This window comes from Equus caballus, chromosome 2 (assembly GCF_041296265.1).
Source record: "Equus caballus isolate H_3958 breed thoroughbred chromosome 2, TB-T2T, whole genome shotgun sequence".
Taxonomy (NCBI): Eukaryota; Metazoa; Chordata; class Mammalia; order Perissodactyla; family Equidae; genus Equus; species Equus caballus.
In genome coordinates this window covers 10542818-10567647 of record NC_091685.1, presented here as the reverse complement: position 1 = coordinate 10567647, position 24830 = coordinate 10542818, and the positions used below count along the sequence as shown (strand labels likewise).

Sequence of the window (24830 nt, the reverse complement as noted above, 5' to 3'; positions counted from 1 at the left end):
GAGATCACAAAGGGGCGAGTTTGTGGGAAGCCTCAGGGGAGGGATGGCGGGATCCCCTGACAAGGTCATGCTTCCCTTTATGTTGGTGCCAGCCCATGGGCAGGGTGGATCCTGACTCCCTGGGTGGTATGTGCAAGACTGTGTTGGCTTGTCTGAGAGCCAAGTGCAGATGGGGAGCGCGTGTCCCTCCCACTGCTGGATGTACATGTGGCAGCCTGGGTTTGGCTTCCTGTGAATGAATCAATCTTCCTGCCCATTCTCTCCTAGAGGCGGGTTATCTGGTCCTTCAGAGACAAAATCACTCAATTAAGGAAACTCGCGCTCTGCCACGTCAGGCTGGGAAGTTCTGACTGCGGGTGTGGACGGTGGGGATCCTGCATCGGGCTCTTTGCAGAGAGATCTTTTCTCCAGCTCTCACTCCCTGCCTAGGATTGTTGCAGGACTGGTGACAGGACCCTTAGGATAACAACATCTGGCCTTGCATGGGCCCTGGAGGTAGGAAAGCGGAGGGATGAAGCTAGCGCTGTGAAAGGTAAGACTCTGAGGGAGAAAGAGGGTGGAAAAAAAGGATGCAATCAGGCAGAGGGAGCAAGCCAATGGATTTCCCAGCATTCCGTCCCTCCTGTGGCACCCAGTGGCATGGTGGTGCAGTGGGAGGTGCATGACCTCTGATGTCACACCCACCTGGGGCTTGCTGTGAGACCTGGGATTCGCAGAGTCCCGTCTGCAGAGCTGCCCAGGGAGGGGCCCTGTTACACGTGGAGCAGGGAGGTGGGCAGAGTTACTTTTAGAGTCAGCTTGCTGGCTGAGATGACACCTGGCGTCATCCAGCCAGGCTCTCAGTCCCTCTCCCCAGTGAGCCTGGGGAGGGACGTATTCTAGGCCACCTCGGGGTGGGAGTTGTTCTCGGGAAAGCCCAGCTCACCCTGACCTGTCCGACCTGCCAGACTGCCCCCCAGCCTTTCTTGGAAGCTCTCAGCTGGAGTCTGTTTGCACAGCTGGAGTGCGAGTAGAGGATGGACTGGGAGGGGCCGCCCTCTGGGTCCTGGGGCTCTGGTCAAATATCCTTAGGCCAAATGGGGGTAGCCCAGGATGACGGAAAGGGCCTGCAGATCCACCAGGGGAGCATGGAGCCCTGGGGCTGCTACTTTCCTGCTGCCTGACCTCTATCAAGTCAGGGGGCCCCTGGGAGCCTCCATTTCCTTACCTGTAAAGCGGAGAATGAAGTACACGGCAGTCTCTTGGGAGAACTAAACCTGATCATGAGGAGCCAACCTAATGCCTGACACATAGTGGGGCTAAAAATGTTAGCTCCCTTCTGTTTCTTCTCTTTCTATCCCTTTTCTCCTATTTTTCGTTCTGCAGAGTCATCTTCAATTATTTCCATATACCTCCACTGAATGCCATTGGCAGCGGGCACTGTGGGTGTCATGGTGAATGAGGCAGGCCCTAGCCCTTGGACAACTTCCAGGCTCATGGCAAAGACAGACGGACAGGGCAGTGCTGCACAGCAAGTGGGAACAGGCCCGGCTTCTCAGAAAAGGTGTTGCCTGGGCTGATTCTGAGGTCTCCTCAGCTAACCTTCCTGAGTGGTCAGATGCCCACCTGCTGCCTGAGTAGTTCGCAGCTCCCATTTGTCCTTTAAGTACTGCCTCCTCCATGAAGCCATCCAGCCTTCCACTTGATCTCCCAAAGAGATCTCCCATTTTACTGTCCGATCCTTGGAGCGATGCTGTGAGATGGGTAATATTATCATGCCGGTTAACAGATAAGACACTGGAACTTAAAGAAGCTAGTGAACAATGGCAAGATGTCATCTGAATTCAGCTCTGTCTGAGTCCAGATTGAACTCTTTCTATAAGGCTTACTTACCCCTTCCTTAGGCCTTCCTTCTACACTGGCCTCCCTCAGCCTCTCTCAGAGCAATTATCACCTGTCTTTTAGTTATTTGTTAACTGAGCTGTGGTCCCCAACAGTCTAGAAACCCCTCAGGAGCTGACCGATCTCATACCTGTCTGTGACGGAGCGGTGCAGGTCGGGCGCAGAGCAGGCACCAGTGGACGCAGGTTAAGACGGAGCCAGTTCAGAGACTGGAGCAGTCACCCTCCTCCCTAGAGTCCACCTTGGCAGCATGACCCCACTCTGTTGGTCCAGGTCCTTCCTCCCCTCCTTTCTTCCTGGTTCTGGGCACTCTGGGGCCAACAGGATGTGACAGGGCAGGGTGTGTGGTGGTCATGCAAGTCCAGCCAAGCAGGCCAACACAGGAGTTGAGGGCATGAGCTCTTGACTGACACTGAGGTGATGATGAAGGCCAAGGGAGGGAGGCACGCTGACAAGAAGTCGCACCCCATAAACCCAGGAAAACCCAGTAAGGCTTTGCAAGGAGCTTAGGGAATCTAAGGGGGGGACAATGGGCTAAGGAATCAGCCCAAAAAAGCAGGCGGCAGATCTGGCCAACTCCTCAGACATATGTCCGTCTGTTGTTGATGTCTGAGTGGCTGCTTCTCTTCCCCGTCAGAGCCCAGCTATGCTTGGCCCATTTGCTTGGGTCCCAGCAGGCCTGGAGGCCAAGGGATCCTGGGAAGGAGTTCACCCGGGAGAGTGACTGACAGGTTGTCAGGCAGGCCAACTTTTGGATGGGAACTTGGTCCACAGGCAGACCAGACAGCAGCTGAGATCCCGGGGGGAATTGGCCCTGGTGATGGATGCTCTAAGACCTTCCTGTCTGCCTCTGCTCCGTCTCCTCTGCCCACCCCCTAACTCCCATCCTGCCTTCTTGTCCTCTCCTTGGTCACTGGCCAGCGGTGCTGGGGTAGAAGAGCTGGCAGATTCATCAGGCGGGGGATGCAGGGAGGCTGGAGCCATCAGTTCATGAATCAGTTCAGATCTGGTGCTCCTGTCAGTTGGAGACAACGCAGCAGCATCTGGAGTATGTGCCCCAGGGGCACTGTGCTACAGAGGGGAGAAGGGGGACTCTGCAACCAGACAGACCTGGCCTCAAATCCTGGCGCCACCACTCACCAGCTCTGTGACCTTGGGCCAGCCACTTGACTTCTCCAGGCCTCAACATCCTCCTCTGTAAAATGGTGATAATAGACCCTGCCTTGCCTAACTCCCAGGTTGCTGAGAGGATCAAATGAGAGAAAGGGTTCTAAATTGCTGCCAAAGCACGTTACCGTTACTGCCCACCACACAGCAGGCCAGCGGCAGACTCCATCTCAGATTCAGCTCTCCTGCCTCCCAGACTCTCATTCTTCCTCTGTCCTGGCCCCTCTTATTGACCAGCCTAGGTTTTAGCCTGCTCTAGAGGCAGAGGGATAGACTTGATGACCTCGGGCTGAGCCTCTCTGGGTCTGCCTGATTTGGTTCCAGGGATTGAGAGCACGTAAGAGTTGGGCCATTGCTGTGTTTAACTGATTGAATGACTGATAGTGAATGTGGGTGATGAAATTGTGCCTGCCCGTGAATCCCTGAACTCACCCCTGGAGACTCAGTGTGAACGGGGTGATGGGGACAAGGCAGAAGGAAGCTCCAGCGCTTGAGGAACCTGCAGACTCTTTGGGGCAGTGAGACACCCTTTTAAGAGCTACCAGCCGAAAATACAGGGCAGAGCATCCAAGATACCAAGTCTGTTGATAATAGTGCCCCGGGGCCCAATGCACATTGCCAGCATTCAAGAAATACTTGCCAAATGAAGGAAAGAATGGTTGACCGGGTGGCACAGACAATCTTTGTGTGTTATCCATGGGCCCCTTGGGCCTTCCATGCTCCCAGGAGATGTGGGGGACACTTGGTCAGGACCTCGGACTGCTCAGCAGTCCCACAGCTGTTTGTCATACTTCTCTGTCCCTGCTCAAGAGAGTCAACCAGGAGAGTCAACCATACTGTGTCAAACCATCAGACCCGCACACAAAACTTGGCCCTTCTCCTTTTCCTACAAAAACTCGATCGCCCTGGGAACTTTGCCATGCTTTGTCACTTTACCGAAGATTTAAGGGTGTCACGGGGGAGGGGTCACAGCTTTTCCCAACTTTATAAGTTGCCCCATAGAACACCCCACCTTCCAAACTCCAAGCTCCTGACCTGTGCCCCCTCCTCAGCCTTCTGGGAAATGTAGTCCAGGGGATGCTCCCTGACCCCTTCCTGCCGCCATCCACAACTTTCCTTGCAGGAAGGAGGGCTGTCAGTCTGCCTCTCCCATCCCAGAGAATTCCAAGGAATATAGTATTATCCATTTTTTCCTTCCACATGAATCTCCCTAGGCCCTGTGAGTCCCCAGACAAGTTCCCAGGGGGTAGGAGGCGGTTCAGGCTCAGGGTGGAGAAGGCCTTCCTAACACTGAGAGCTGTCTAGATTGCCTGGAGGTGCTGAGCCCCCTGTCACAGGAGGTATGCCAGCGGAGTGAGAGTGCAGCAGGTCCTCATGTGTGCAGCGGTGAACTCTCAGGTATTTATTCAACCTGGAGGTTGGAAAGAATATGAAGCCAGGAACAGGAGACCTGGGTTTATGACCCCAACTCTCTTACTGACTCTCAGTGTGGGCCTGATCAAGCCCTCACCTGTCTCTGTGCCTCAGTTTCCCCATTTGCACAATGAGTGGCTGAGTGGGGAGCAGAGGATAGGGAGGTCAGACTCAGTGCTCTATCAGGGTCCCTGTGACTCTGAGACACTGTGATTTCCCGATAGCTCAAGAGTGGAAGGTGATTTGTTTTTTCTGCAACAGGAACTGAGTGTCAAGTTTGTGGGAAATTGAGAGTGACTGGATCTTCTTATCTCTCTGGCTCCAGGCCCAGCTGGGGCTCCGTTTGGCTGCAGTAGAGGGGAGAGGGGCACCCCAGACCCTCCTCTGGTCTGTGGAGAAAGTGGAGCGGGCCCTTCGCATCCTGCATGGAGTGGGTCCAGCCGGGCAGGGTGGCCTTCCCAGCCTGTGGAGACAGAAGATGGCAGTGGTACAGAGCAGTGTGGCCTTGGTATGGAGAGCAAGAAGGGGAGCACCCCTCCACATCTCTGTGTGGCTCAGGGTCCATGAAGACAGCTCTGCTTTTGGGATGGGGCTGTGGTATGGAGCCCATACCTGTCTGTCATCCTCTTGCAAGGCAGACTCTGTGGGGAGATGGGAAAGCATGGCTGTCTCCTGACTTTCATTGAGATTGGTCCAAATATTCCCAAATTTTCCCATCTAAGCTCTGCAAAGATCCCTTTGATTCTTAGTGAACATTTTTTGACCAACTACCACATGCCAGGTTTTGTGCTGGGCACTGAGGTATAGGCCTTCAGCTGTGGCCCCACAGTACACCCACCGCTTGCCCTGCCGTCTTCTGGGACCACGGCCAACTTGGAGCGCATCCTCATTGCCATCAAGTTGGAGGGCATGCCGCTGGGGGGCAGGATGGTCAAGTGCTTCCAGCAGAAGGGATTCTGCCTTGTGGCCTTGAAGCTGCTCAGCCTCTGAGGAAAGCCTGAAGAGCAGTGCACTGACCTGAAAGACTGCCCGTTCTTCCCGGGGTTGGAGAAACACACGAGCTCGGGGCCGGTGTGGCCACGGTCTGGGAGGGGCTGAATCTGGGGAAGACAGGGCCAGTGACGCCTGGGGAGATCAATCCAGTGGAATCTAAACCAGGCACCATTTGAGGGGACTTCCGCATCCAACTTGGCAGGAGCATCATTCACACAGCGATTCAGTAAAAAGTGCTGAAAGGGAAACCAGCCTGTGGTTTAAGCCTGAAGGGTTGGTGACCACAAGCCTTTTGCTTTTGACTGGATCTATGGATAACAGGGGGACAAAGCAGCAGTCCCTTTGACACCACTCGATGTGTCCCTGGACACAGCTCTTCATTTCACTAACTTGGAAGCAGTAGAATCAATCTTTCTTTTCTAAAACATATTTGCCAGTTAAAGTCTTTGGAAATTGGGAAAAAAAGAAAGGAAGGAAGGAAGAAATGGCCCCTGTCTTATCTAAGGAGAAAGAGACAAGCATTACAGCACAGGAGGGTACATTCCCCGACAGGAGCCCACAAAGGGCTATGGCAGCATGGTGGGGGTGAGGGGGCTGGTATCCAGATGTGGTCAGGCCAGACAAGGATACTGAAGTCTAAGTAGGAATTTGCTAGACCGAGGGAATGCAGGGAGGAAACTGGCATGTTCCAAGGAGAAGGAGCAATGCCTACAAAAGCCTATTGTAGGGGGAGAGCAAGGCTCATTCTGAGACCTGCAGTGGCTGTTCTTTGAGTGTGCATGACTGATGAAGAGCAAGGGGTAGGAAGAGTTGGGGAGAGGAGTGTGGGGCATGCAAAGAGAGAGAAGGCCAGGATCAGGCAGGGTCTGGAGCCATGTAGGGGAGGCTGGACATTATCCTAGAGGCTGTGGGAGCCAGTGAAGGGTTTTAGCTGGAATGACAAGGTTGGGTTTGTACTTAGAGAAGATGGCAGTGATGCCGTGTGGAAGATGGACTGGAGGGGGAGAGCCTGGAGACAAGCTGGGAGACTGCTCAGTGAATCAGTTGAGAGATGATGATGGATGGGCTGCGGTGGTGGAAATGGGAATGGAGAGAAGTGAGTGGATTTGTGAGATTTTGAGGAGGCGAAGTCAGCAGGACCTTGGTGTCCCATAAATTCTACATTCTGAATGGTTTTGTTTTACAAATCCACTGCATCTTTTTAGCAGTTAAATTTATGACATCCATTAAAATAGTAATAACTAGTACGGCCTTGGATGGGTTTCATTCATGTAGGTTTGGAAATGGTCTTATCCAGCTAGCACCCACCTCATACCATAACAGGCAGTCAGAACTTTGGGTCATCAGGAGCTAAATAATTCTGCCTTCTTAGTCAATATAATCATAGCTTAAAGCAGCAAAACTTGATGTTTTAGTTACCTAAAGTTAGTTGGTCAGCAAGACCTGGTCTCTCTCCCTCTGGCATCACCCTCCAAACGGTCGTTCACACTGCAGTCAGAAAGATATTTCTAAAATGAAAATCGGACCATGTCTTAAAATTCCATGGTGGTTCTGAGGTTCTTCTCTCTTCTGTCTCACACCCTCTGCCTCAGTGGACCTCGCCTTCCTCCTACCTCACAGGTAGGATACTACCTAGACAAGATTTATTCTCGAATATTCTCACAGTCAGATCTATCCTGCTCTTTGGACCCCAAATCCTACCCAATAACCCTAACCTGGATGCCACACCTCAGACTCAATCTGTCCAAAATCAAGCTCTCAGCCTTCCTTCAGACTCCCACCTCCCGACCTCTCCCTCTTCCAGTTCCTCCCAGTTTAGTACGCACTTTCACCAGCCACGTGGGAGTCATCCCCGGTAATCACCTTCCCTCTCTCCCACCCTCACGCTCAACCCATTACCAAGTCAGTCCTATCTACCTGCTTCTTTCCCACTCTGCTGCCAACCCCACCCCCTGCCCCTGAATCTAGACGTCCCTGCTCTCTTGCCGGGATCCCTTCAGGAAACTTTTATCTGGAATCCCTGCCTCCATCTTGCTTTTCTCTAAGTCACTCTCTACAGCAGCCAAAGGGACTTTTTAAAATATAGGATGCATCATGTCATTCCCCACCCCCACCTCCCTGCTTAGAATCAAGCAGCGCTTCCCACTGCTCTTAAAACATCAGCTAGGCTTACCGAGACCCAGTAGGATCTGGCCTCTGCCCACCTCTGGTGGATTTGTGGTGTATCAGGTTAGCGATGCTGGAGTTATGTTTCCCAGAATTCCCTTCACTGCATATTCCAGGTGGGCAAGAAGTGCAAGAGAGTGTTTGCGGGAGATTTGGAAGGAGGAAGTGGAAGCGCAGTCGTATTGTTTTACACTCGGAAGGGCAGCGTAGGGTCCTAGGCCCTGGTGCAGTCGCTCATGTTGGCATAGGGAAGCAACTGTCCTTCGGTTCCTCCACCTGCCCTACCTTCCTGGGGCTTCTCCTGGCCGGGGAGAGTGCTTAGCCCCACGGTGAAGGGCCCCCACTTCTGCAGCCACTGGCATACGCCGAGAAGGAGCTCTGGAGGACTGAGAGCTTCAGGACTCCATCTTCACATCTTTCCCCTTCGACTAGCTGCCCTGGCGACTTCAGGCCCCAGGATCAGACGTGCAGACGACAGCCTCAGGCAGACGGTAAACCACCTCCCACAGCGCATTTCAGACCCCTGTCATAAATCCCTGTCACTCCTAGCAGTTCCGTTTCTCTGATTGGACCCTGACCAATCCCCCGCCTCTCCAGGACCATCTGGTGCCCTTCTCCCTCGAGCTCAGTGAGGCCAGCTGCCCTGGCCTTCTGTTTGTTTATTTGTCTGTTGTTTTCTTGAGCACGTGACTCTCCGTCCTGTTCCCGAGCCTCTGCGCACTGCTCCTTCCTCCTGGATGCTGCGCTTCATGCTGTCCGCCTGACCAACTCCTGTCCATCCTGCGGATCGCAGGTCTGCTACGTCTACTCATGGCACTAAATATTTCTGTTTTTGTGGACCTTTCCAGGTTTGTGGTTCTTTTGTGTGAGCATGTGTGTATACAGTGCGACCATCTGTATCATGTCTGTCTGCCCACTAGACTGTAGTGTTCATGTAGCAGGGCCATAGCCTATTGATTCATCTCATAGAGCCTGGCCTAGCGGAGTGGTCGACGCAGAGTAGTTCTTTAATGATGATTTATCCAAAAATTGAATGAAGGAAGGCAAAAATGAGCAAAGGGGAAAAGAAAGAAAGGAAAAGAGAAAGGATGGAAGAAAGAAAGAAAGAAAGAGAGAGAGAGAGAGAGAGAAAGAGAAACAAAGAAAGAAAGAAAAGGAAGGAAGGAAGGAAGAAAGAAAGAAAGAAAAAGGAAGAAAGAAAGAAAGAAAAATAGAAAAAGAAAGAAGGAAGGAAGAAAATGCAGTCTTGTTTGTTGTTCAATTTTCAGCTACAGGAAAGCCCTCCTAGGCAGGCTGGGGAGAGGCCCCTCTGTGGTCCCCATGATCACATCCCTTCTCACACTGGATTCTGAGTTTATTCTCTCCCCACAGACTGTGAACTCTAGGTGGGGCCTGCGTGCAGAGAGGGCAATGAGCATTTGGCAAAAGGATTGAACTCTTGGCAAAGTCCGAGATTCTTAGCCTGGCATTCTAGGCTTTTCCCACAAACTCCTGCTCACCCCTTAGACTCCTGTCTTCCTCTCCCCAAACTCTACACTGTTACCTGAACCAGCCACACTCCCTCTGAGCTTCTGCACATGCACTTTCCTCCACCTTGGCTGGCCACCCCGTCCTCCACCTGGCAAAGTCCAGATGCCCTTCCAGCCCAGCTCAGAGAGCAGGCCCAACAGGCCGGCCAGAGGCTGGGAGGCCGGGCAGTGAGGGCTCACTCGGTCTTTGGGGCTGGCCTATTTTTTCCAAGGGTTTTCTTCCTCAGTGACTCAAAGCTTTGCCAGAAATAACAAAGGTCACTGGACCAAAGACAAAGAAGGGAGGGCTTAGGTCAATAAAGGACATGGTTTCCCTGGGTTGTGGGGAGCACACTCCCTCCACTGCCTCTGCCCGGTGGTCCTAAAGCATGCCCTGCCTCTCCCTCCCCCAGGCTCACTGCCTTTCCCTGCACACATCCCAGAGCGAACTTGGGACCACCGGTATGTCCTGTGGTCGGGATTTCCAGTCCCTACACTGCATTCATTTGCTCACATTTACTCCTTTTGGGCTGGGCACTACGGGGACAAGATCAGCAGTCTCTGACTGTAAAGAGATGCAAACAGACAATCTCAGTGTCCTGTGACAGATGGAATCACAGGGGGCTAAAGAAGAGGGGACAAAGGAGGCTTTTCAGGGGAAGTGACATCTAAGCCTGCACCTGAAGGATTAGAGGATTTGCCCAGGCAAAGGAATGGAGAGTGTCCTGTGCAAAGAGGTGGGTGTTTCAGCCTGAGAAAACAGCAGGTAAGGCCTGGGAGCAAAAGAGAAGGAGGCATTCTGGGTGCTGGAAATGTCCAGTGTGACCTCAGTGTGGAGCGTCCGGAAGTAAGGGGAGAGAGGATGGCTGGGACCGCATCGCAGAGGGACTTAGGGAGCCAGGATAACAAATGGAGCTTTATCCAGAGGCCGGTGGAGAGCCACTGATGGGTCTTAGTCTGTCTGACTGTGCATTGGAACTAACTGGCTTTGCCTTTATCGTGCTGTGGAAAGCTGCATTGTAACGCCTCCTCTGCTGCTAGCTCACTGCATGACCTTGGGCCTGTCCTTGGACCCCAAACCCCAACTGTCCCCAGCTCCTGGCCTCTTCATCTAGAAAAACAGGCATTTGGACTAGGTGATCTTTAAGGCTCTGCTGGCTCTGAAATGTGCTGATTCTAGGATATTCTGTTCGATTAGTTAGTGAATCGATTAAGCAACATTTACTGAGCACAGATTTTGTGCCAGGCATTTTGTAAGAAGACAAAGACCCCCACTCTGCAGGAGCTCACAGTGTGCTGGGGAGGCCAATACACAAATCTACACCCACAACACAAAGCAGAAGGAGCTCAGAGCTGTGGGAGCACAGTGGAGGGAGTGACTCACTCTCCCTCGGGCATCTGGGGGCGGCTTTGAGAGGAGGCAGCGATGAGCTGGGCCTTGAAGGATGTGCTGGGGGTGAAGATAGGGCCTGCTTTGTTCAGGAAGAATGAGTCACCTGGGGGGCTGGAGGCAGGAAACGAGGCCCGGAGGCAGGTAGCCACTAGACCCCTGCAGGCCCCGGGTGCCAGGCTCAGAGTCTGCATCCTCTGCAGGGGTGGGAGCATGAGGAGTCTCGAGGAGGGGGAGCCCATTCGCTCCGTCTTTGGGACACTGGAGCGGACTTTGCTTCATTGACTGGAGTCAAATTCCCGAGGTGCACACAGGAAAGGAGGCGTCACTTTAGAGCCCTAGCTGCGAGTTAATGACTGAAATATATGATCTTCTTGTTTCAAGCCTGACAACAACTCTCCAAGATTGAAAGGAAAATTGAGCTTTTCACAGGAGGAAACTGAGGCTCAAAGAGGGTTAGCACTGTGTCTGAGGTCACATAGTTAAAAGGTGGTGGAGCCAGGACCACACCCACCTCCCGGTGTGCCTGACTCCAGACTTTTCTTCCCACTGGCCACCCTGGCTGCCTGGTACCCAGGCCTGTGCTCGGAGCAGGTCCTTTCCACTGGACCCAGAGTCTGTGCTCAAGGGCTTGGTCCAAGCTGCTTCCTGCTGTCCTCTGGGGGTGGTAGGGTGTGGAGGGGAGTGTGTTGGGGGGAGGGGAGGAAGCACCCCCCCAATCTGGCCTGTCACTGGACACCCTCCAAGAACGGGCACAGGCTCCCCACTGCCCGGGAGGGAATAAACTCTTGAACTCTCAGCAGAGATAAAAGCGCTATCTCCTCCCAGCCCTGAGTGTCGGCAGATGGGCCTCTTGGGCTGACCTCCAGTGGGTGGGACGCGTGGGGCCTCAGGGTCTGCCTTCCCCTGGAGATGCCCCAGCGCCTGCTTCCTGAGAGTCCATTCAGCACAGCCCCATCTGGTAGAGCCTGGGGTGAGCAAGCAAGTTCTGAGACAGGTACAGGTTCCCAACCCAGCTCTGCCTCTTCCCTGAAGTGAGACTGTGGGCAAATCACTTCTTTGAACCTTAGCTTCTTCATCTATAAAATGAGGATGATAACCCCTCCTAGGGGCCAAGTGCAATTGGTTCCTGGTATACAGCAAGCCCTGTGCAAACGGGGGATCATTTCAATGCAGTGATAAAATGCAGCCCGTCTGCCTGGGTCCAAGAGTCCGGCTCTTCCTCCTCTAGTGTGTGACTCTGGGGAAGTTTACTTCAACCCAGTGCCTTGGTTTCCTCTTTGATAAGATGCAGTTATGAGGGCGACCCTGGTTAATTCAGATGAAGCATCTAGGAGAGTCCTGACCCGGGGGCAGGTGCTCTGTGGGATCCGTCATTCATCGTTAGTGTCTCTCTCTCCTTCGCCCTCTGAGCGCCCAGATGGGCGTCCCCTGTCCTGCTCCTGCCCTGCTCTGGTAAGCCCCCAGCTCTCTCACTCTCTTTCTCCTCCTCTGGGCAAACCTCTCTCACCACTTCCCACTTTCTCTCTTGTCTCAGTATGGGTGCTTGGCGGGTCCCTTTCCAGCCTGTGCGGAGGGATTTGAGGCGGATGGGGACACAGGCTTTCTGGCCCAGCTCAAAGTGAGTAGACAACCCCTCTCTGTCTGGCACACCGTCTGCCCAGGGCCGGAGAACAGACCATGCTTTTCCTGACCCTACAGACAGATGCCGCTGTGGTGATTCATGGACTCAGGAGCCGGAGAGTCAGGGTAGAAATGGCCTCAGAGGCTCCCTACCGGCGACACGCCCTCACCTCATGCCCCCAGACCTACACAGAAGGCACCTGCCCTCCCATAGGAGTCTCAGGGTGGAAAGAGGGATCCAGTTTCCCCTGCTGCTAGGAATAATGCCCAAGGACCAGCAGGTCCCTGGCTGCCATGCCTGGGGACGAGCCTGCGTGTCCCTCCACAGTCACAGCCGGGCAGACTGGCTCTGAGCCTTTGCTATTTGAGGGATGTTTGGATAACCTCTTACCCCTCCTCCCCCTCCTGCAAGGCCCCACCTGATCACCCGCACTCGGGGCCTCTGCTTATCTCCTCGCTCTGAGCTCCCTATCCATTATTGTGTGCGGAGTTTTATCTGAGCCTCCCTGGAATGAGCTGATTTCTATGAATAATTGGAATAGCTGGCTGGTGACCCAGCACTGCTGCCACCAGGGTGACTTGGCTGCAGAGCGCATGTGCAGCTCTTTCTCTCTCTCCATTGCCATGGCTGTGGTCTGGTCCAGGCTGCCCTAACCTTTTGCTGGATCACCGTTAACAGCTTTCTGACTGCTCTCATGCCAGGCTTACTGCTCCCTGCCCTCCATCATCAGCTAGTCCATCCTCCACAGCACACACAGATCGAGCTGCAAAGCTCAAACCTTCCTAGAGACCGCCCTGCCCTTGGCTTGTCATTTAGGGCCTTCCTGATCGAAGCCCACTTGACTTCTCAGCCTCACGGGTAAAGATTCACCCTCATGTTCCCTAAGTGCAAAGGAAGCCTTTGCCCAAGCTGCTCCCTCAGGCGTTGTTCATTCAGTCAGTCTGTCTACCACTGTCGAACGCCTACCTTGTCCAGGCCTTCGGTGGGGCACTAAGAATGCAGAAACAAACAAGCACAGACCTTGACCTTAGGCAGCATACGGGCTAGTCGGAGAGGCAGATTCCTAAACAGGTCATCTGTAATGGAGTGAAACTGCTGTTCTAGAGATATTCAGGGTTGGAGGGGGTGGGAGAGTGGGTCTGTGAGAGTCCAGAGGGTCCTAACTCAGCCTGGGGTTAGTAGGGAAGCCTTCCTGGAAGAGGGAGCATAGAGTGAGTTCCTGAAGAATGAGAAAACTGACCAGATAGGCAAAGAAAACTTTACCTGTTAAACGATACTGACCTCTTGAACCAGACCAATTGAAATGCTGCTTCCTCCAAGAATTCTTCCTTGATTAGCAAGACCCACACTGGCCTCCCTCCAGGGCCAGCTCCATGGGCATGCAGCCTGTGCAGTCACACAAGGCCCCACACTGAGAAGAGCCCCGCCCCCTACTTGGTTTAATTTTCTGCTGTTGCTGTCTTGAAATTATTCATAATTTCAATGATTTTCACTTTTCACTCGGCCCCTCTGAATCATGGAAGCACTGGTCCTCTCTCTCTCAGCTCTTGTCACTTCCAAACCTGTATTGTTTGTGCCCCCCAAATGCCCTATCTTTTCCCTGGGTATCTATACCTCTGGGTGGGTCTGAGTCATCTCTGTCCTCGGGGTCCAGAACAGAGGTGAGCACTGAAGATGCCTCTGTGAAGATTATTTTGGTGGACGCAAGGAGACCTCACTGGAACACAGCCGTTTCTTCAAAGCCAGGATATCATCCAGTGCGAAGGGGTGTGGTCCAGCCTGCACATGCTCCAGGAATCCAGAGAGATGAGAGATGGCCGTGACTGGAGGTGTCAGAGGGTGCTTCCCAGAGGACCCTCCTCCGCTCCCCTGTCAACTGTCCCTTCTCAGCTGGAAGCCCGTCCTGCTGTCTAATCTCAATTCTTCTTGCTGCATTGCTCCCCTCCCCCCTTCTCCAGGCCTCTCCCCAGGCCTTTGGGCACAGCAGAGAGAAGCTGGGAGGTAGGATGACAGCATCTTAATTTCCCTGCTAATTACAAGCGCTGGGAAGAGGGGCGCTAAATGCCAGATAATTACTCGGGAGGAGACACGCGCCAGACTCCTGGCTGCTCCCCACCCCAGGAATTTCACTTTAATGGTTTTCTTTTCTTCTTCCTTTTTTTTTTTTTAAAAAAAGAGAGAGATAAAAAGAATTAAAGCCCATGGCCTTCTCTCTCCGTAGCGTCAAGAGGTAAAGAAAGCAGTCCTTTGCTTAAAGGTCTCTCCTTATCAGGGACCTATATTCTGACCCTCTGCACTGGATCTGAGGAGAAGGTCTGAGCATCCGCAGCCTTGTTTGTACTTGAGTGAGGCTGAGGATGTGGAATGGGGTGGGTGGGGGGAGGAGCCCAGCCATCTCCTCCCTGCTCACCACCTGAGACACACACCAACACACACACACACACACACACACACACACACACACGCACACCACCACCAGGGCTCTGCTTTTGAAAATTGGAAACTTGAGCTGCTGTCTGGCTCAGAGTTGCAGGGCATGAAGAGGCAGGGTGGGGTGCCCTGTGGTCCCTTCCGTGGGCTCTGTCACTCATCCTGAGGGCAGGGGGCGGGGGGGCAGTGTCACCCAGTTGCTTGGCCTCACTCCCGCGCCCTGATGCCTGCCAGCTTCAGGCACAGATTGAAAGGCTCCCAACAGGAAGCTATTAAGTTGATGAGCATTCTTGTGGCCCTGGATTGATACAGTGACGCTCTGTTTCGTAAAGCTGTTATAATTTCCATAATAACATTTTCCTCTTCTTAAATAAACTTGGACCCCAGCCCGAAGAACGTGGCTGGCTTTGCCTGGGGAATTCAGAACCTGAGATCGTGGAGGGAGCACCTCTTGGAAAGGTGGGAAGGGGAAGGGAGACGCACAGCTTCCTCAGCCAAAAGGGTGAGCCTCAGATGGGTTGGGGGAGGTGGGCTGAGCAGGAATCTCAGAAGGACCCATAACTCAGCTCTGGGCTGGGCCAGTGCCCCTCCATCAGCCTGCATAGATTCCTTATATAACACAGGGAGGCAGCCTAGTACAGTGGTGAAGAATATAGACTCCAGGTTTCGATTATAGGCTCTCTATATACTACTGTGTGATCCTAGGCAATTCACTTAACCTCTCTGTGCCTCAGTTCCCTCATCTCAAAAATAGGGATAATAATAGTATACAACTTACAGGAACGCTGTGAGGATTAAATGAGATAATATATGCAAAGTGCCTAAATAAGTAGCTGGTGCAAAGCATGTGCTCAACACCTTTTACAAGGAATTCACACAAATGACCGTGTCTCCTAGATAATTTTACAGTTCGAAGTTTCTCAAGTTCCAGAGTCCGGGAGTAAAAAAATCTTAGCACTTTTGAATCACTGAGTTAAAAAAGTCTTGAGATGATGTAGTAATGAGATGAAACAATAATTAGCAATCTGGAGTCTTAGATTCACAGAATCCTCGACGATGAAACAAAGTGACGTTCGCTTCTTAAAGTCTTCAAGGGCAGCCCAACACTAGCCATCCAGCATCTGCTCCCACATCTCTGTGACATGTTGCCTCCTGTGACTGATTACAGACCTGCCCGCTTTGTCAGCCGGGGGGGGTTCTAGTTCTTCTCTTTGGGTGCCAGAATGCATCGGCATCTGCTTCCTTCTCCCACGAGAGCCCTGAGAATTGAGAGGGATGGAGACATCTGGTCTACCCAAAGCCTGCTCTTCTCTGAGCTACTTTCTCTCAGAGCAAGGCTTTCCATTGTGTCTCTACCGGGCTCCCTTGGTCCCACCAAGCCCTACCGCCTAATGTCCCAGAGTGAACACCAGGTGCACCTGGCCATGGCAGGGCTCAGGAGCACTCACATCACTCTCCATTATCTTTCACCTTGGTTCAGGACCTTGCTTTTTCTGGCAAGTCAGCTTCTCTGGAGGTCAACTCCTAGAGCCTATTTCAGTGAATAATTACAGAAGTGAGTGTGTGTGTGTGTGTGTGTGTGCATGCTTTTGTGTGTGCAAATGTGTAGAAGATTGCGAAGGGAGCTTTGAGGCTGAATCTCAGAAGCTGAGAACACGAAGACTAAAGAGGGAAAAGAAGCAGAGTGAAATGGCTGAAAGTCCTTCCAATGGGAAGGCGGCATCTGCTGAAGTGGTGGCACGTGCAGCAAGCTGGAAAGGGCCCCATCATACATACCTTCCGACTGGTGTGCAGAACATGCACAATTCTCACGATTGTTTCATAATTTCCCATACCCATTTTCTTTGAGAAGAAGCAGACAGTGGGCCGGCAGGAGGTCCATTAGCTCCTAATGCTAGTGTGACTGTGAGTTAAAGGTATTTCCCCCAAATATAACTGGCTGGGCATCTTGACGGGCGTTGAGAATGATGCATATGACTATCTGGGTGTGTCCTGCACCAAGGTGCCTGGCCAAAGGGCAAGTTGGGACCAGTGCTCTGCTCACAAGACCACATTATGACATGGGCTGCGTCCAACAGAAGGGACTTCTTTCTCTAAAGCACACACAGTTATCCTAAGGTCTACCAGTAGGCAAGGGGGCAGTGGAGGGGGCGATGAAATAATGAAAAATGTAGGTCCAGGGACATAGGAACTGGGAAGGGTGACAAATTTATTTTTCAGTGAGAGGCACAGAAGTGACTCAAACTCAAGCCCTTTCCTTGAGAAGCTCCAATCTAATGCAGGAAACAGACATCTAAAGAGACTGTGATGAGAGAGCAGGGAGCCTGGAGGAGGGTGGGGATGGGGCTACAGCTCTGGGTCCTGGAGGATGAACAGGGGTACGTCAGGTAGGGGAGGCTGGAAGGGGAGGCCTAGGCAGCATGATGATGTTGGAAAATGGGGAACGAAATATTGTGATTTACGAGAAATATATATTTGGTCATTCAGATAACCAAAATATATTTCTCACATATATTTGGTCTTCGTCCACGGTTCCTGGCTCACAGCTCCCAAAACTCTTGGAATTTCCTGAGTGATAAGAGCAATGAGAGCATCTTTTGTCATAATATTTGGTCTCTTATCCTCAGTTCCTGAAATCCCTTCAGAGCCATAAAGGTGAAATGGATGTCTTGTTATTCATAACAAGCCCCTTTCCACCACAACTGGGTTTATGCTTATGAGGTGAGTTTCAAAAAGCACCCAAGGATGGTGTCTGGTTGCCAGGGAAACCACATATGATTAGAGGGTTGGAACTTTCGGTCCCACCCCTTGATTTTTGGGGACAGGGGTTGAATCAGTCATCAACGACCAATGATTTCATCAATCATGCCTATGCAATGAAACCTCCACCAAAACCCAAGAGGACAGGGCTCAGAGAAGTTCCAAGTTGGGGAACAAGAATCCTTCCAAGTGCCACTGTGGTGGGCCCCAATCCCCATGGGGACAGAGCTCCTTTGGGACCTTGCTCTATGTATCTCTTCATCCGGCTGTTGATTTATATCCTTTAATATCCTCTGTAATAAATCGGTAATCTAGTGAGTAAACAGGTCTCCTGAGTTCTGTGAGCCTCTCTAGCAAATTAATCAAACCCGTGGAGGGAACCTCTGATGTATAACCAGTTGGTCAGAAACAGAGGTAACAACCTGGACTTGTAATTGGTGTCTGAAATGGAGGATGGTCTTGTGGGACTGAACCCTTAACCTCTGGAATCTGATGCTATCTCTGGGTAGATATCGTCAGAGTTGAACTGTAGGACACCCAGCTGGTGTTGGAGAATTGCTTGGTGCTGTGGGAAGCCCCCCTCCCGGACAGTGGAATTGGGTATTAGAATCATCTTAGGAATGATTCTCAGCAGCCAGCACAGGGCTTAGCATGAAGAAGGACCTATCTGATAATGGACGAGTGATTTAATGAAGGTGCACGGGTGAACATGGGGGAATTGGAGGGGATAAAGTTGGGGAGATGAGCAGGGCCTGGATCTGGAGGGTCTCCGCAGGCTGCGTGTGAAGATGCTCCAACACTTCTCTTGCTGTTGAGGAGCTACTGACTGACGAGATCAGCTCTGTTAGAATGATCCCTCTGGCAAACGTGTGGAGGTGGCTCAGAGGGATGAGACTAGAGCAGGGTCACCATTAGCCACATGTGTTGTCCCTGCTCTATGGCAAGCCCAGAGCTTGGAGCTGGGTGAGTGGGACTGGCCAGACTGTGGTGCAGGGACCTCCGAGGGCTGAGGAAGGCAGAGTCGTATGCATGACGGAGCTGCCTGTGCAGCGGGAGGGGGTGCAGGAGGCAGAGGCACCCCTGGAGGCTCCTCAAGCCTGGCCTCACGGATGTGGGCTTTCTCCACCGGCAGGAGCGTTACCTGCCCAGACTTGAGGCTGCAGCACCTGGAGTCTCTCCCAGGATGGACATGAGATAACCTCCGCCCCAATTCCAGAGCTTGGAATCCAGGGACCGCCTGAGTTGCAAGATCAGCAGCTCTGACCCCAACACCTGCCTCCTCCCCCAGGCACCTCCTCTGGAAAAGCAACATCATGGCTGCTGGGCTGTTGGAAAAGGAGCTGGAGGTGGTGGGAGGCTCAGGTGGGCAAGACTGAGGGGTCTGAGAAACAAGCAAAGCCTGAGAGAAGGGGACGCCTATTGAGCCCCAGCTCTGCCCGGTGACCGTGGCTAGGTCGCTACGCCCCACCCTGCCCACATCTGGAGAACTCCTAGAACATCGGTCCAAGGAAGGGGCAGAAGAAGCTCTGCAGCCCCTTCATTTCTCTGATGGGGACCCTGAGGCCCAGGCTTTCTAGTCTGCTTTGAAAGAGGCAGGTGGATCCAAAAGGAAAAGGAGAGAATCTGAAGCTCATAGAGGACCGTGGGGTGAATGTTTCCCCTGAGGGAGGAGAGGGCACTGAGCATGTGAAGGAGGCAGGGGCCAGGCCAAGCAGCCCTTCTTTCTTCCTTCTTTCCTGTAGCCTGGCATTCATGAGCCTCTGTGATCAGCCCTCACCTGCGTCTGCAGCCACGGCTCTAACTTAGGTCCCTCCACCCTGACCTAGGCTCCAGCTCCTTGCTGTTCTCCAAGCTCCTCTCTCCTTCTCTGCCTCCGCCTGTTTGTCCATCTCACGTGCCCTCCTGTATGCTGCCCATCCCCAGTTCCCTTTCCCGTCCGCCTTGGAGTGTCCACCGCCTTCAGCTCAACTGCGTCCCCTCGCCAGCAGCCCTTGTACTTTTACCACCTCTCTTCCCGCTTCAGCTTTCAGTCTGGAGCCGTGTCTCTCCCTTCTTCTCTTAGGAAACGTTCTGTTTCACCTCGGATCTTAATTGTGTGTGCCCATGTGCTTGGAGTCAGAGGGCCTGGTTTGAAGCCCTGCTCTTAAAAGTGATATAAGTGTGGACATAGTCCTCAACCTCCCAGCGCCTCGTTTCCTTTTTTCTTTCTTTCTTTCTTTTTTTGACAGGGGAAGAGTCACCCTTCACTAACATCTGTTGCCAATCTTCCTCGTTTTTTCTCCCCTCCAAAGCCGCAGGACATAGTTGTGTATAGTTGTAAGTTCTTCTATATGAGCCACTGTCACAGCATGGTGACTGACACATAAGTGGTATAGATCCACGCTTGGGAGCCAACCCCGGGCCACCAAAGCAGAGCATGCTGAACTTTAACCACCAGGCCATCAGGCTGGCTCTCATTTCCTCGTTTCTAGAATAAAGAAATACATCTTTGAGACAGGACATCCATCTGTCCTGGCGTGCCTGGGACAGTCCTGGTTTATGCCTATTGTCCTGTGTCATTATTAATAGTACTCCCCTTCACTCCCAGAAGTGTCTTGTTTTGTATGATAAATTATACGTTCACCCTACTCCTGAAGCTCTTATGAAGATCAAATTAGATAATCCGATGAGATAACCGTGTAAAGTTTCTCAGCAGCACGCCTGGCACAGAGCGAGTACTCATTAAATAGTCGCTGTTGTTATTTTGTTCCCCACAGACGAGCTCCCTGAGGGAGACACAGTGTCTGAATCTGTTACAATGACCAGGTGAGAATGACAGATAACCCGAGAGTTTAGACTACAATCAAGTCCCATAAATGCTCAAGTGATGTTGAGGTGACTTTGTCTCTCTTTCGGGACTCAAAAGCCTGTCAGCAGCATTGTCAATCCCCTTTTGGCCTGAGAACAGGGGAGAGACACATCTCCTGTGCACCTACTGTGTGCGAAGCTCTTTTTTTTGTGTTGTTGAATCCTCACATCCTCTGGGGAGGTGGGTCTTATGCTAAAGGCCTGTGGCCACAAAGAGCATTTCTGTTTTGGGCTGAGAAGAAATAGGGCCAGGAGTAGGCAGAGATGAAGTTGGAGTCAGCAGTGAAGAGATGGCTCGAGGCTTGTGAGTCCCAGGAAAGGAAGCTGTGCTGTGAGAGCCGCTGCATGGTCTGAATCCAGCCAGAGACGTGGGCAGAGTCAAGTCCGCACTTTAGAAAGACGGCTTTGGCCCTGTGTCGGGTGTGAGACCGGAGGGAGATGACTAGCCGAAATCCAGTGGGGAGAGGATGAGGGGCGGGGCCAGTGAACTGGAGAAATGTCCATGGACGTTTGGGGCTCTCATCCTGCTTAGCACAACACCTGATGCACCTTTGTGATTAATATTGATTAAGAATACTATCATTTATTATGAAAATAATACTAATAGTAAGAATGATAATAGGGCCTACTTTTGAGCATTACGGTGTGTGATGGAAAGTGCCTTACCCACATTATATCTTGTAATCCTCATAACCTTCCTATCTGGTAGGTGCTATGACTAGCACCATTTTACAGACGGGGAAACTGAGGTCCAGAGAATTTAGATGTTTTGCCCAAGGTCACCTGCAGCTGAAAAGAGATGAATTGAGGATTTCCAGGCATGGCTGTCCAGCTCCTGTGCTGAGGCCCTCATTTTGCCTCCACACACAGTGCCTTGGAGGGATTTCTCAGTGTCTAGGCCCCAAGGAGAGAGCCGGCAAGAGAAGCCCCCGCTGGGCTGGCCCTGGAGGAGAGAGGGCGGGTTTATTGTGTAACGGGGTCACTGAATGAGAAGGGTTCCAATGGCGATGGTGGAGCCTCTGTCCCCCAGTGTTGCCTTCCACCGCTAAAGCCTCGGCTGACCTGGGGAGGAAGGGGAGGGAAAAGGAGGGAGTGATCCCCTCCCACCCCACCCACCCGGCTATGGGCTCCCTGGTGCTTCTAGGATCATCTCTCTTCCAATCCCAGCTCTGTGCAGTGGAGCCATCCAGCTTCCTCCAGAGACCACCATCTCTCTTCTAATTGGTGGAAAATTGGTTGCTAACTGTCAGGAAATCACCAATTTTCCATCCATTACTGGGGGGACCAGGGCTGTGTAGCTGTGGGGGACTCTGGGTGGGAAGCAGATGCTGATTAGGCCTTGCAGTTAACGATCGGGTTCGTGGACCTCCTCAGGCAGTCCTCCCAGACTGCTTATTAACTCCCTGCGAAGACTCATTGGGTTGGAGATATTGGTTAAATGGAACGCAGAGCCACAAAAGAGTGACTATTCATTACGCTTTGCTTGTGGGGAGGGAGGAGACCTGAGAAAAAACTGTGGCCTCCATCCAGGAATGTTAAACAGCCCCATAAGTTGGCAGAGAACTTTATAATTGCTGCTATTAAAATATATGTATTTATATAGGTGATTTGTCAGAGGAAAGAATTTCGGCACTGGGGGAGATCCTGCTATGATCTCACCTGGGATTAAGTTGTTAGGGACTAGATATTAATTAAGGCTGAGGGCCCCAATCCCTTCCTAATTAGCTCCTGGAGTATAATTTGCCTGCAAATGCTACTGTTACAATCACCTTGAATTTGTCTGCAGCTTCCTCCAGCTGGATTGAGTGAGCAGGAGGGTGGGGGAGGGCTGGCGGCGGAGACCTGGGTTCCACGTGCACCGCTCTCTCCTTGGCTGGGACGTTGAGCCCACAGACTTGGGGAAGAGTCAACACCGGCCCAAGGTTGGGAATATATTGATGCCCAGCTGCTTCTGCATTCTCTACAAGCCAAGCAATCCAAAGGTTTTACCGAAGAGAAGTCAGGGAGTTCTCCAATGGGACCCAAACTCAACTGTGAACAAGGCTCTTCGACGATAAGGAAATGAGGGCATTTGTCAGTCTCAGTGACGGGCAGAACCGTTCCCCAGCAGTTCTCACCCCCTGAACCCCTCTGTCCTCTGACCAGTCCACCTCTATTCCCTGAACACTGTGCGTCTGTGTTCTCCCAGCTCCAGAAATTCTTCCCTTCTTTCACCACCTTCTCCACCTGGCAAACTCCTATCCATCCTTTAGCACCTAAATTCAAAAGTCCCTTCTTTATTAATCCTTTCCTGATTGTTCCAGACATGGCTAGTTGGGCCCTCCCCTAAACCGCTTTTCTTAAATCCTCTATTCAAGACTTCACCTCTCCTCGCCTTGCAAGATGACGTCTATGCCTTGGTGTCACCTATCAGACTGTGAACTTCTTGAGGGTAGGATCATACCACGTCTGATTCAACTGGAAATCTGCAGAGCTCATCCCAGAGCAGGCAGCAAAGTTGACTGAATTTGCTTTGTGATTTTGGCTTGCGAGTGTCTTTGAGAAAGGACTCCCAGTCCTTTGCCTCTGGAGTGAGGAGGAAAATGGGCTCTGAGAGCAGGTGGTGCCCTGGTTCTTGGGTGGTGTCTGGGGCTGTGGGGTCTGGACCCTGTTCTCAGCCCCAGCACAGGCACTTAAGAGGGAGTCCTAAGTCCCTACCTTACCCAGGGCTTCTGGGCTTGAGGCAGACGATTTGAGAAGCCAAGGTCTATATCTTTCTGTCCTTCTTCCTGAGATCCCTAACACAGACCTGGGTGTATGAATGGGGTTTGGAGGAGAAAGTGAGGCTGTGTTGTACTGAATCCGATTGGCCAGGGTGGAACCCACAAAAGAGACTGAGAAAGCCTGTTCAAATCCAAGCCCCTCGGCAGAGGCGTTTGCCCGCAGCTCCCTGGGCTGGGGGCTGGGGATCAAAAGCAAGGGAGGTGCTGGTGACTGGAAATATAAACAGGTTCAAGAAGGGCTTAAAGAAATTCCTGGATGACAGATCCCTAGCAGGTAACAGGTCATTAATAACCATGAAAGATGATGATGACAATAACAATAATAATTAATAATAACACCTCCAAGAGAGCTTTTATACTTTTAAAAGCTTTCTTTTCTTGCCACTATCTCATTAGATACTCACCACCCACTTGGGGGAGGGTGCGGATGCTCAGAAAGGTGAAGGGACATGCCTGAGGCCACACAGCTTGTTCAGGGCAGAGCTGGCAGTGGATCTGAGGAGAGTTCCTGACTCCCCCCAAGGACTTTCTTAGTGGGTGGGTACACTATTCGAGGGAGGTGTGGGGTGCGTCCTGAGCCTGGAGCCCCGTTTCTGGTCCCCAGTCCCGCATTGTCACACTGCTTCGGCAAACTCTTCACTCTAACCGTGTACAGGGTCCTTGTCCTGCGCTGTCCGTGATCTGCCACATGACCTTGAGCAAGAGTCTCCCACTCACTCCAGTTTCTCCATGTGTGCAATGTGGTGGTTGCATATTCTGGGAAGTTACCCTCTTGGATCCACTCTTTCCTGTCTGTTGGGCGGGGTAGTAAGAGTGCCTGTCACGAGGCGTAAATGGCGCAGTACAGGGAACGTGCTTAGCGACCTGCCTGGCACGCAGTGAGCCCTTGGCAAGTAGGAGTTTGGGGTGATGCCTAAGGGGAGCAGCCCCGGGTGAGCCTCTCCAGGCTGGTGCGGGACAGGCTCAGAGGGCAGAATTTTGTCTTCTAGCTGTCTGTCTGCTGTGCTCCCACGCAAGCGTTTTCCAGTGGGTTCTGTGGACCCTGGTGGACTTCTGGGCAATCTTCCTCAAGTTTCAGGGACTCTGCAACACTTCTCTAGAAGGTTACTGGTGATCTGTGGTACCTTGCTAGACTCCCAAAGGGGCTATTTTATGTAGAGTGAGGCTTTGGAAATGCTGTGAATTCGCCAGATGTGCTCACATCTGAAGTGCGTGAGGATGTTTGCTCTGAAGCTCCTTTCTCTTATGTTATCCTCGCATTACCCGATCGTTTGGAGCACTTGTTCCCAAGTGAAAATCATGGTCCCCCTGGGGGAGTGAAAGGAGCCAGTGCTGCCACCTACAGACAGAGAAGTGGTTAGATCATTTCACGAGGAGCCTGGTTAACAGCAACAGAAAAAGAGAGGAGAGAATTCGTTACCAACCCCAACTGCCTTCTCCTATCAGTACCCTTATATTTTAAGACCTATCATTGTTCTCCACTATGGTCTTCAGATGTCCCACCTTAATTGAAATTTCTGGTTGCAAACCCAGATGCATCTGGTGCCATTTCCATTTGGGAGTACCGCTGGAGCCCCGACACCATCACAGTGCCTCATATAGAGTACGAAATGATTCAATTTCATTGATTGTTCATTATCAGTGAATGGCTATTATATATTGTGGAATTACCTTGGTATCAGATCAAGATTTGTGAAGGTCCTGTGCAAAGCTTCGGTTAAGCAGATCCCACTGGGATGGGATGATCCAAAGGGAGGTTCTAGGAATTGGCCAAAGAGGGAATTTTTGTCCCTGTGGATCAGTGGACTTAGAGGAGCTCCCTGCAGCACAACTTGGGCCAGTGCCTGGAAAGCAAAGAGGGTATGTTCTGGGGTCAGAGATGTATCTGG

The 24830-nt window shown here is 52.0% G+C and overlaps 1 long non-coding RNA gene across 1 annotated transcript in view; it reads left to right on the top strand.

Annotated features, from left to right (window-relative positions):
* The first annotated feature begins 300 nt into the window (after nucleotides 1-300).
* Nucleotides 301-24830, top strand: part of LOC111770306 (uncharacterized) — a 53371-nt gene continuing 28841 nt past the window's right edge. The window contains exon 1 of the long non-coding RNA XR_002803480.2: nucleotides 301-532. This is a non-coding gene — a long non-coding RNA (uncharacterized lncRNA). The remainder of the gene's footprint in view (nucleotides 533-24830) is intronic.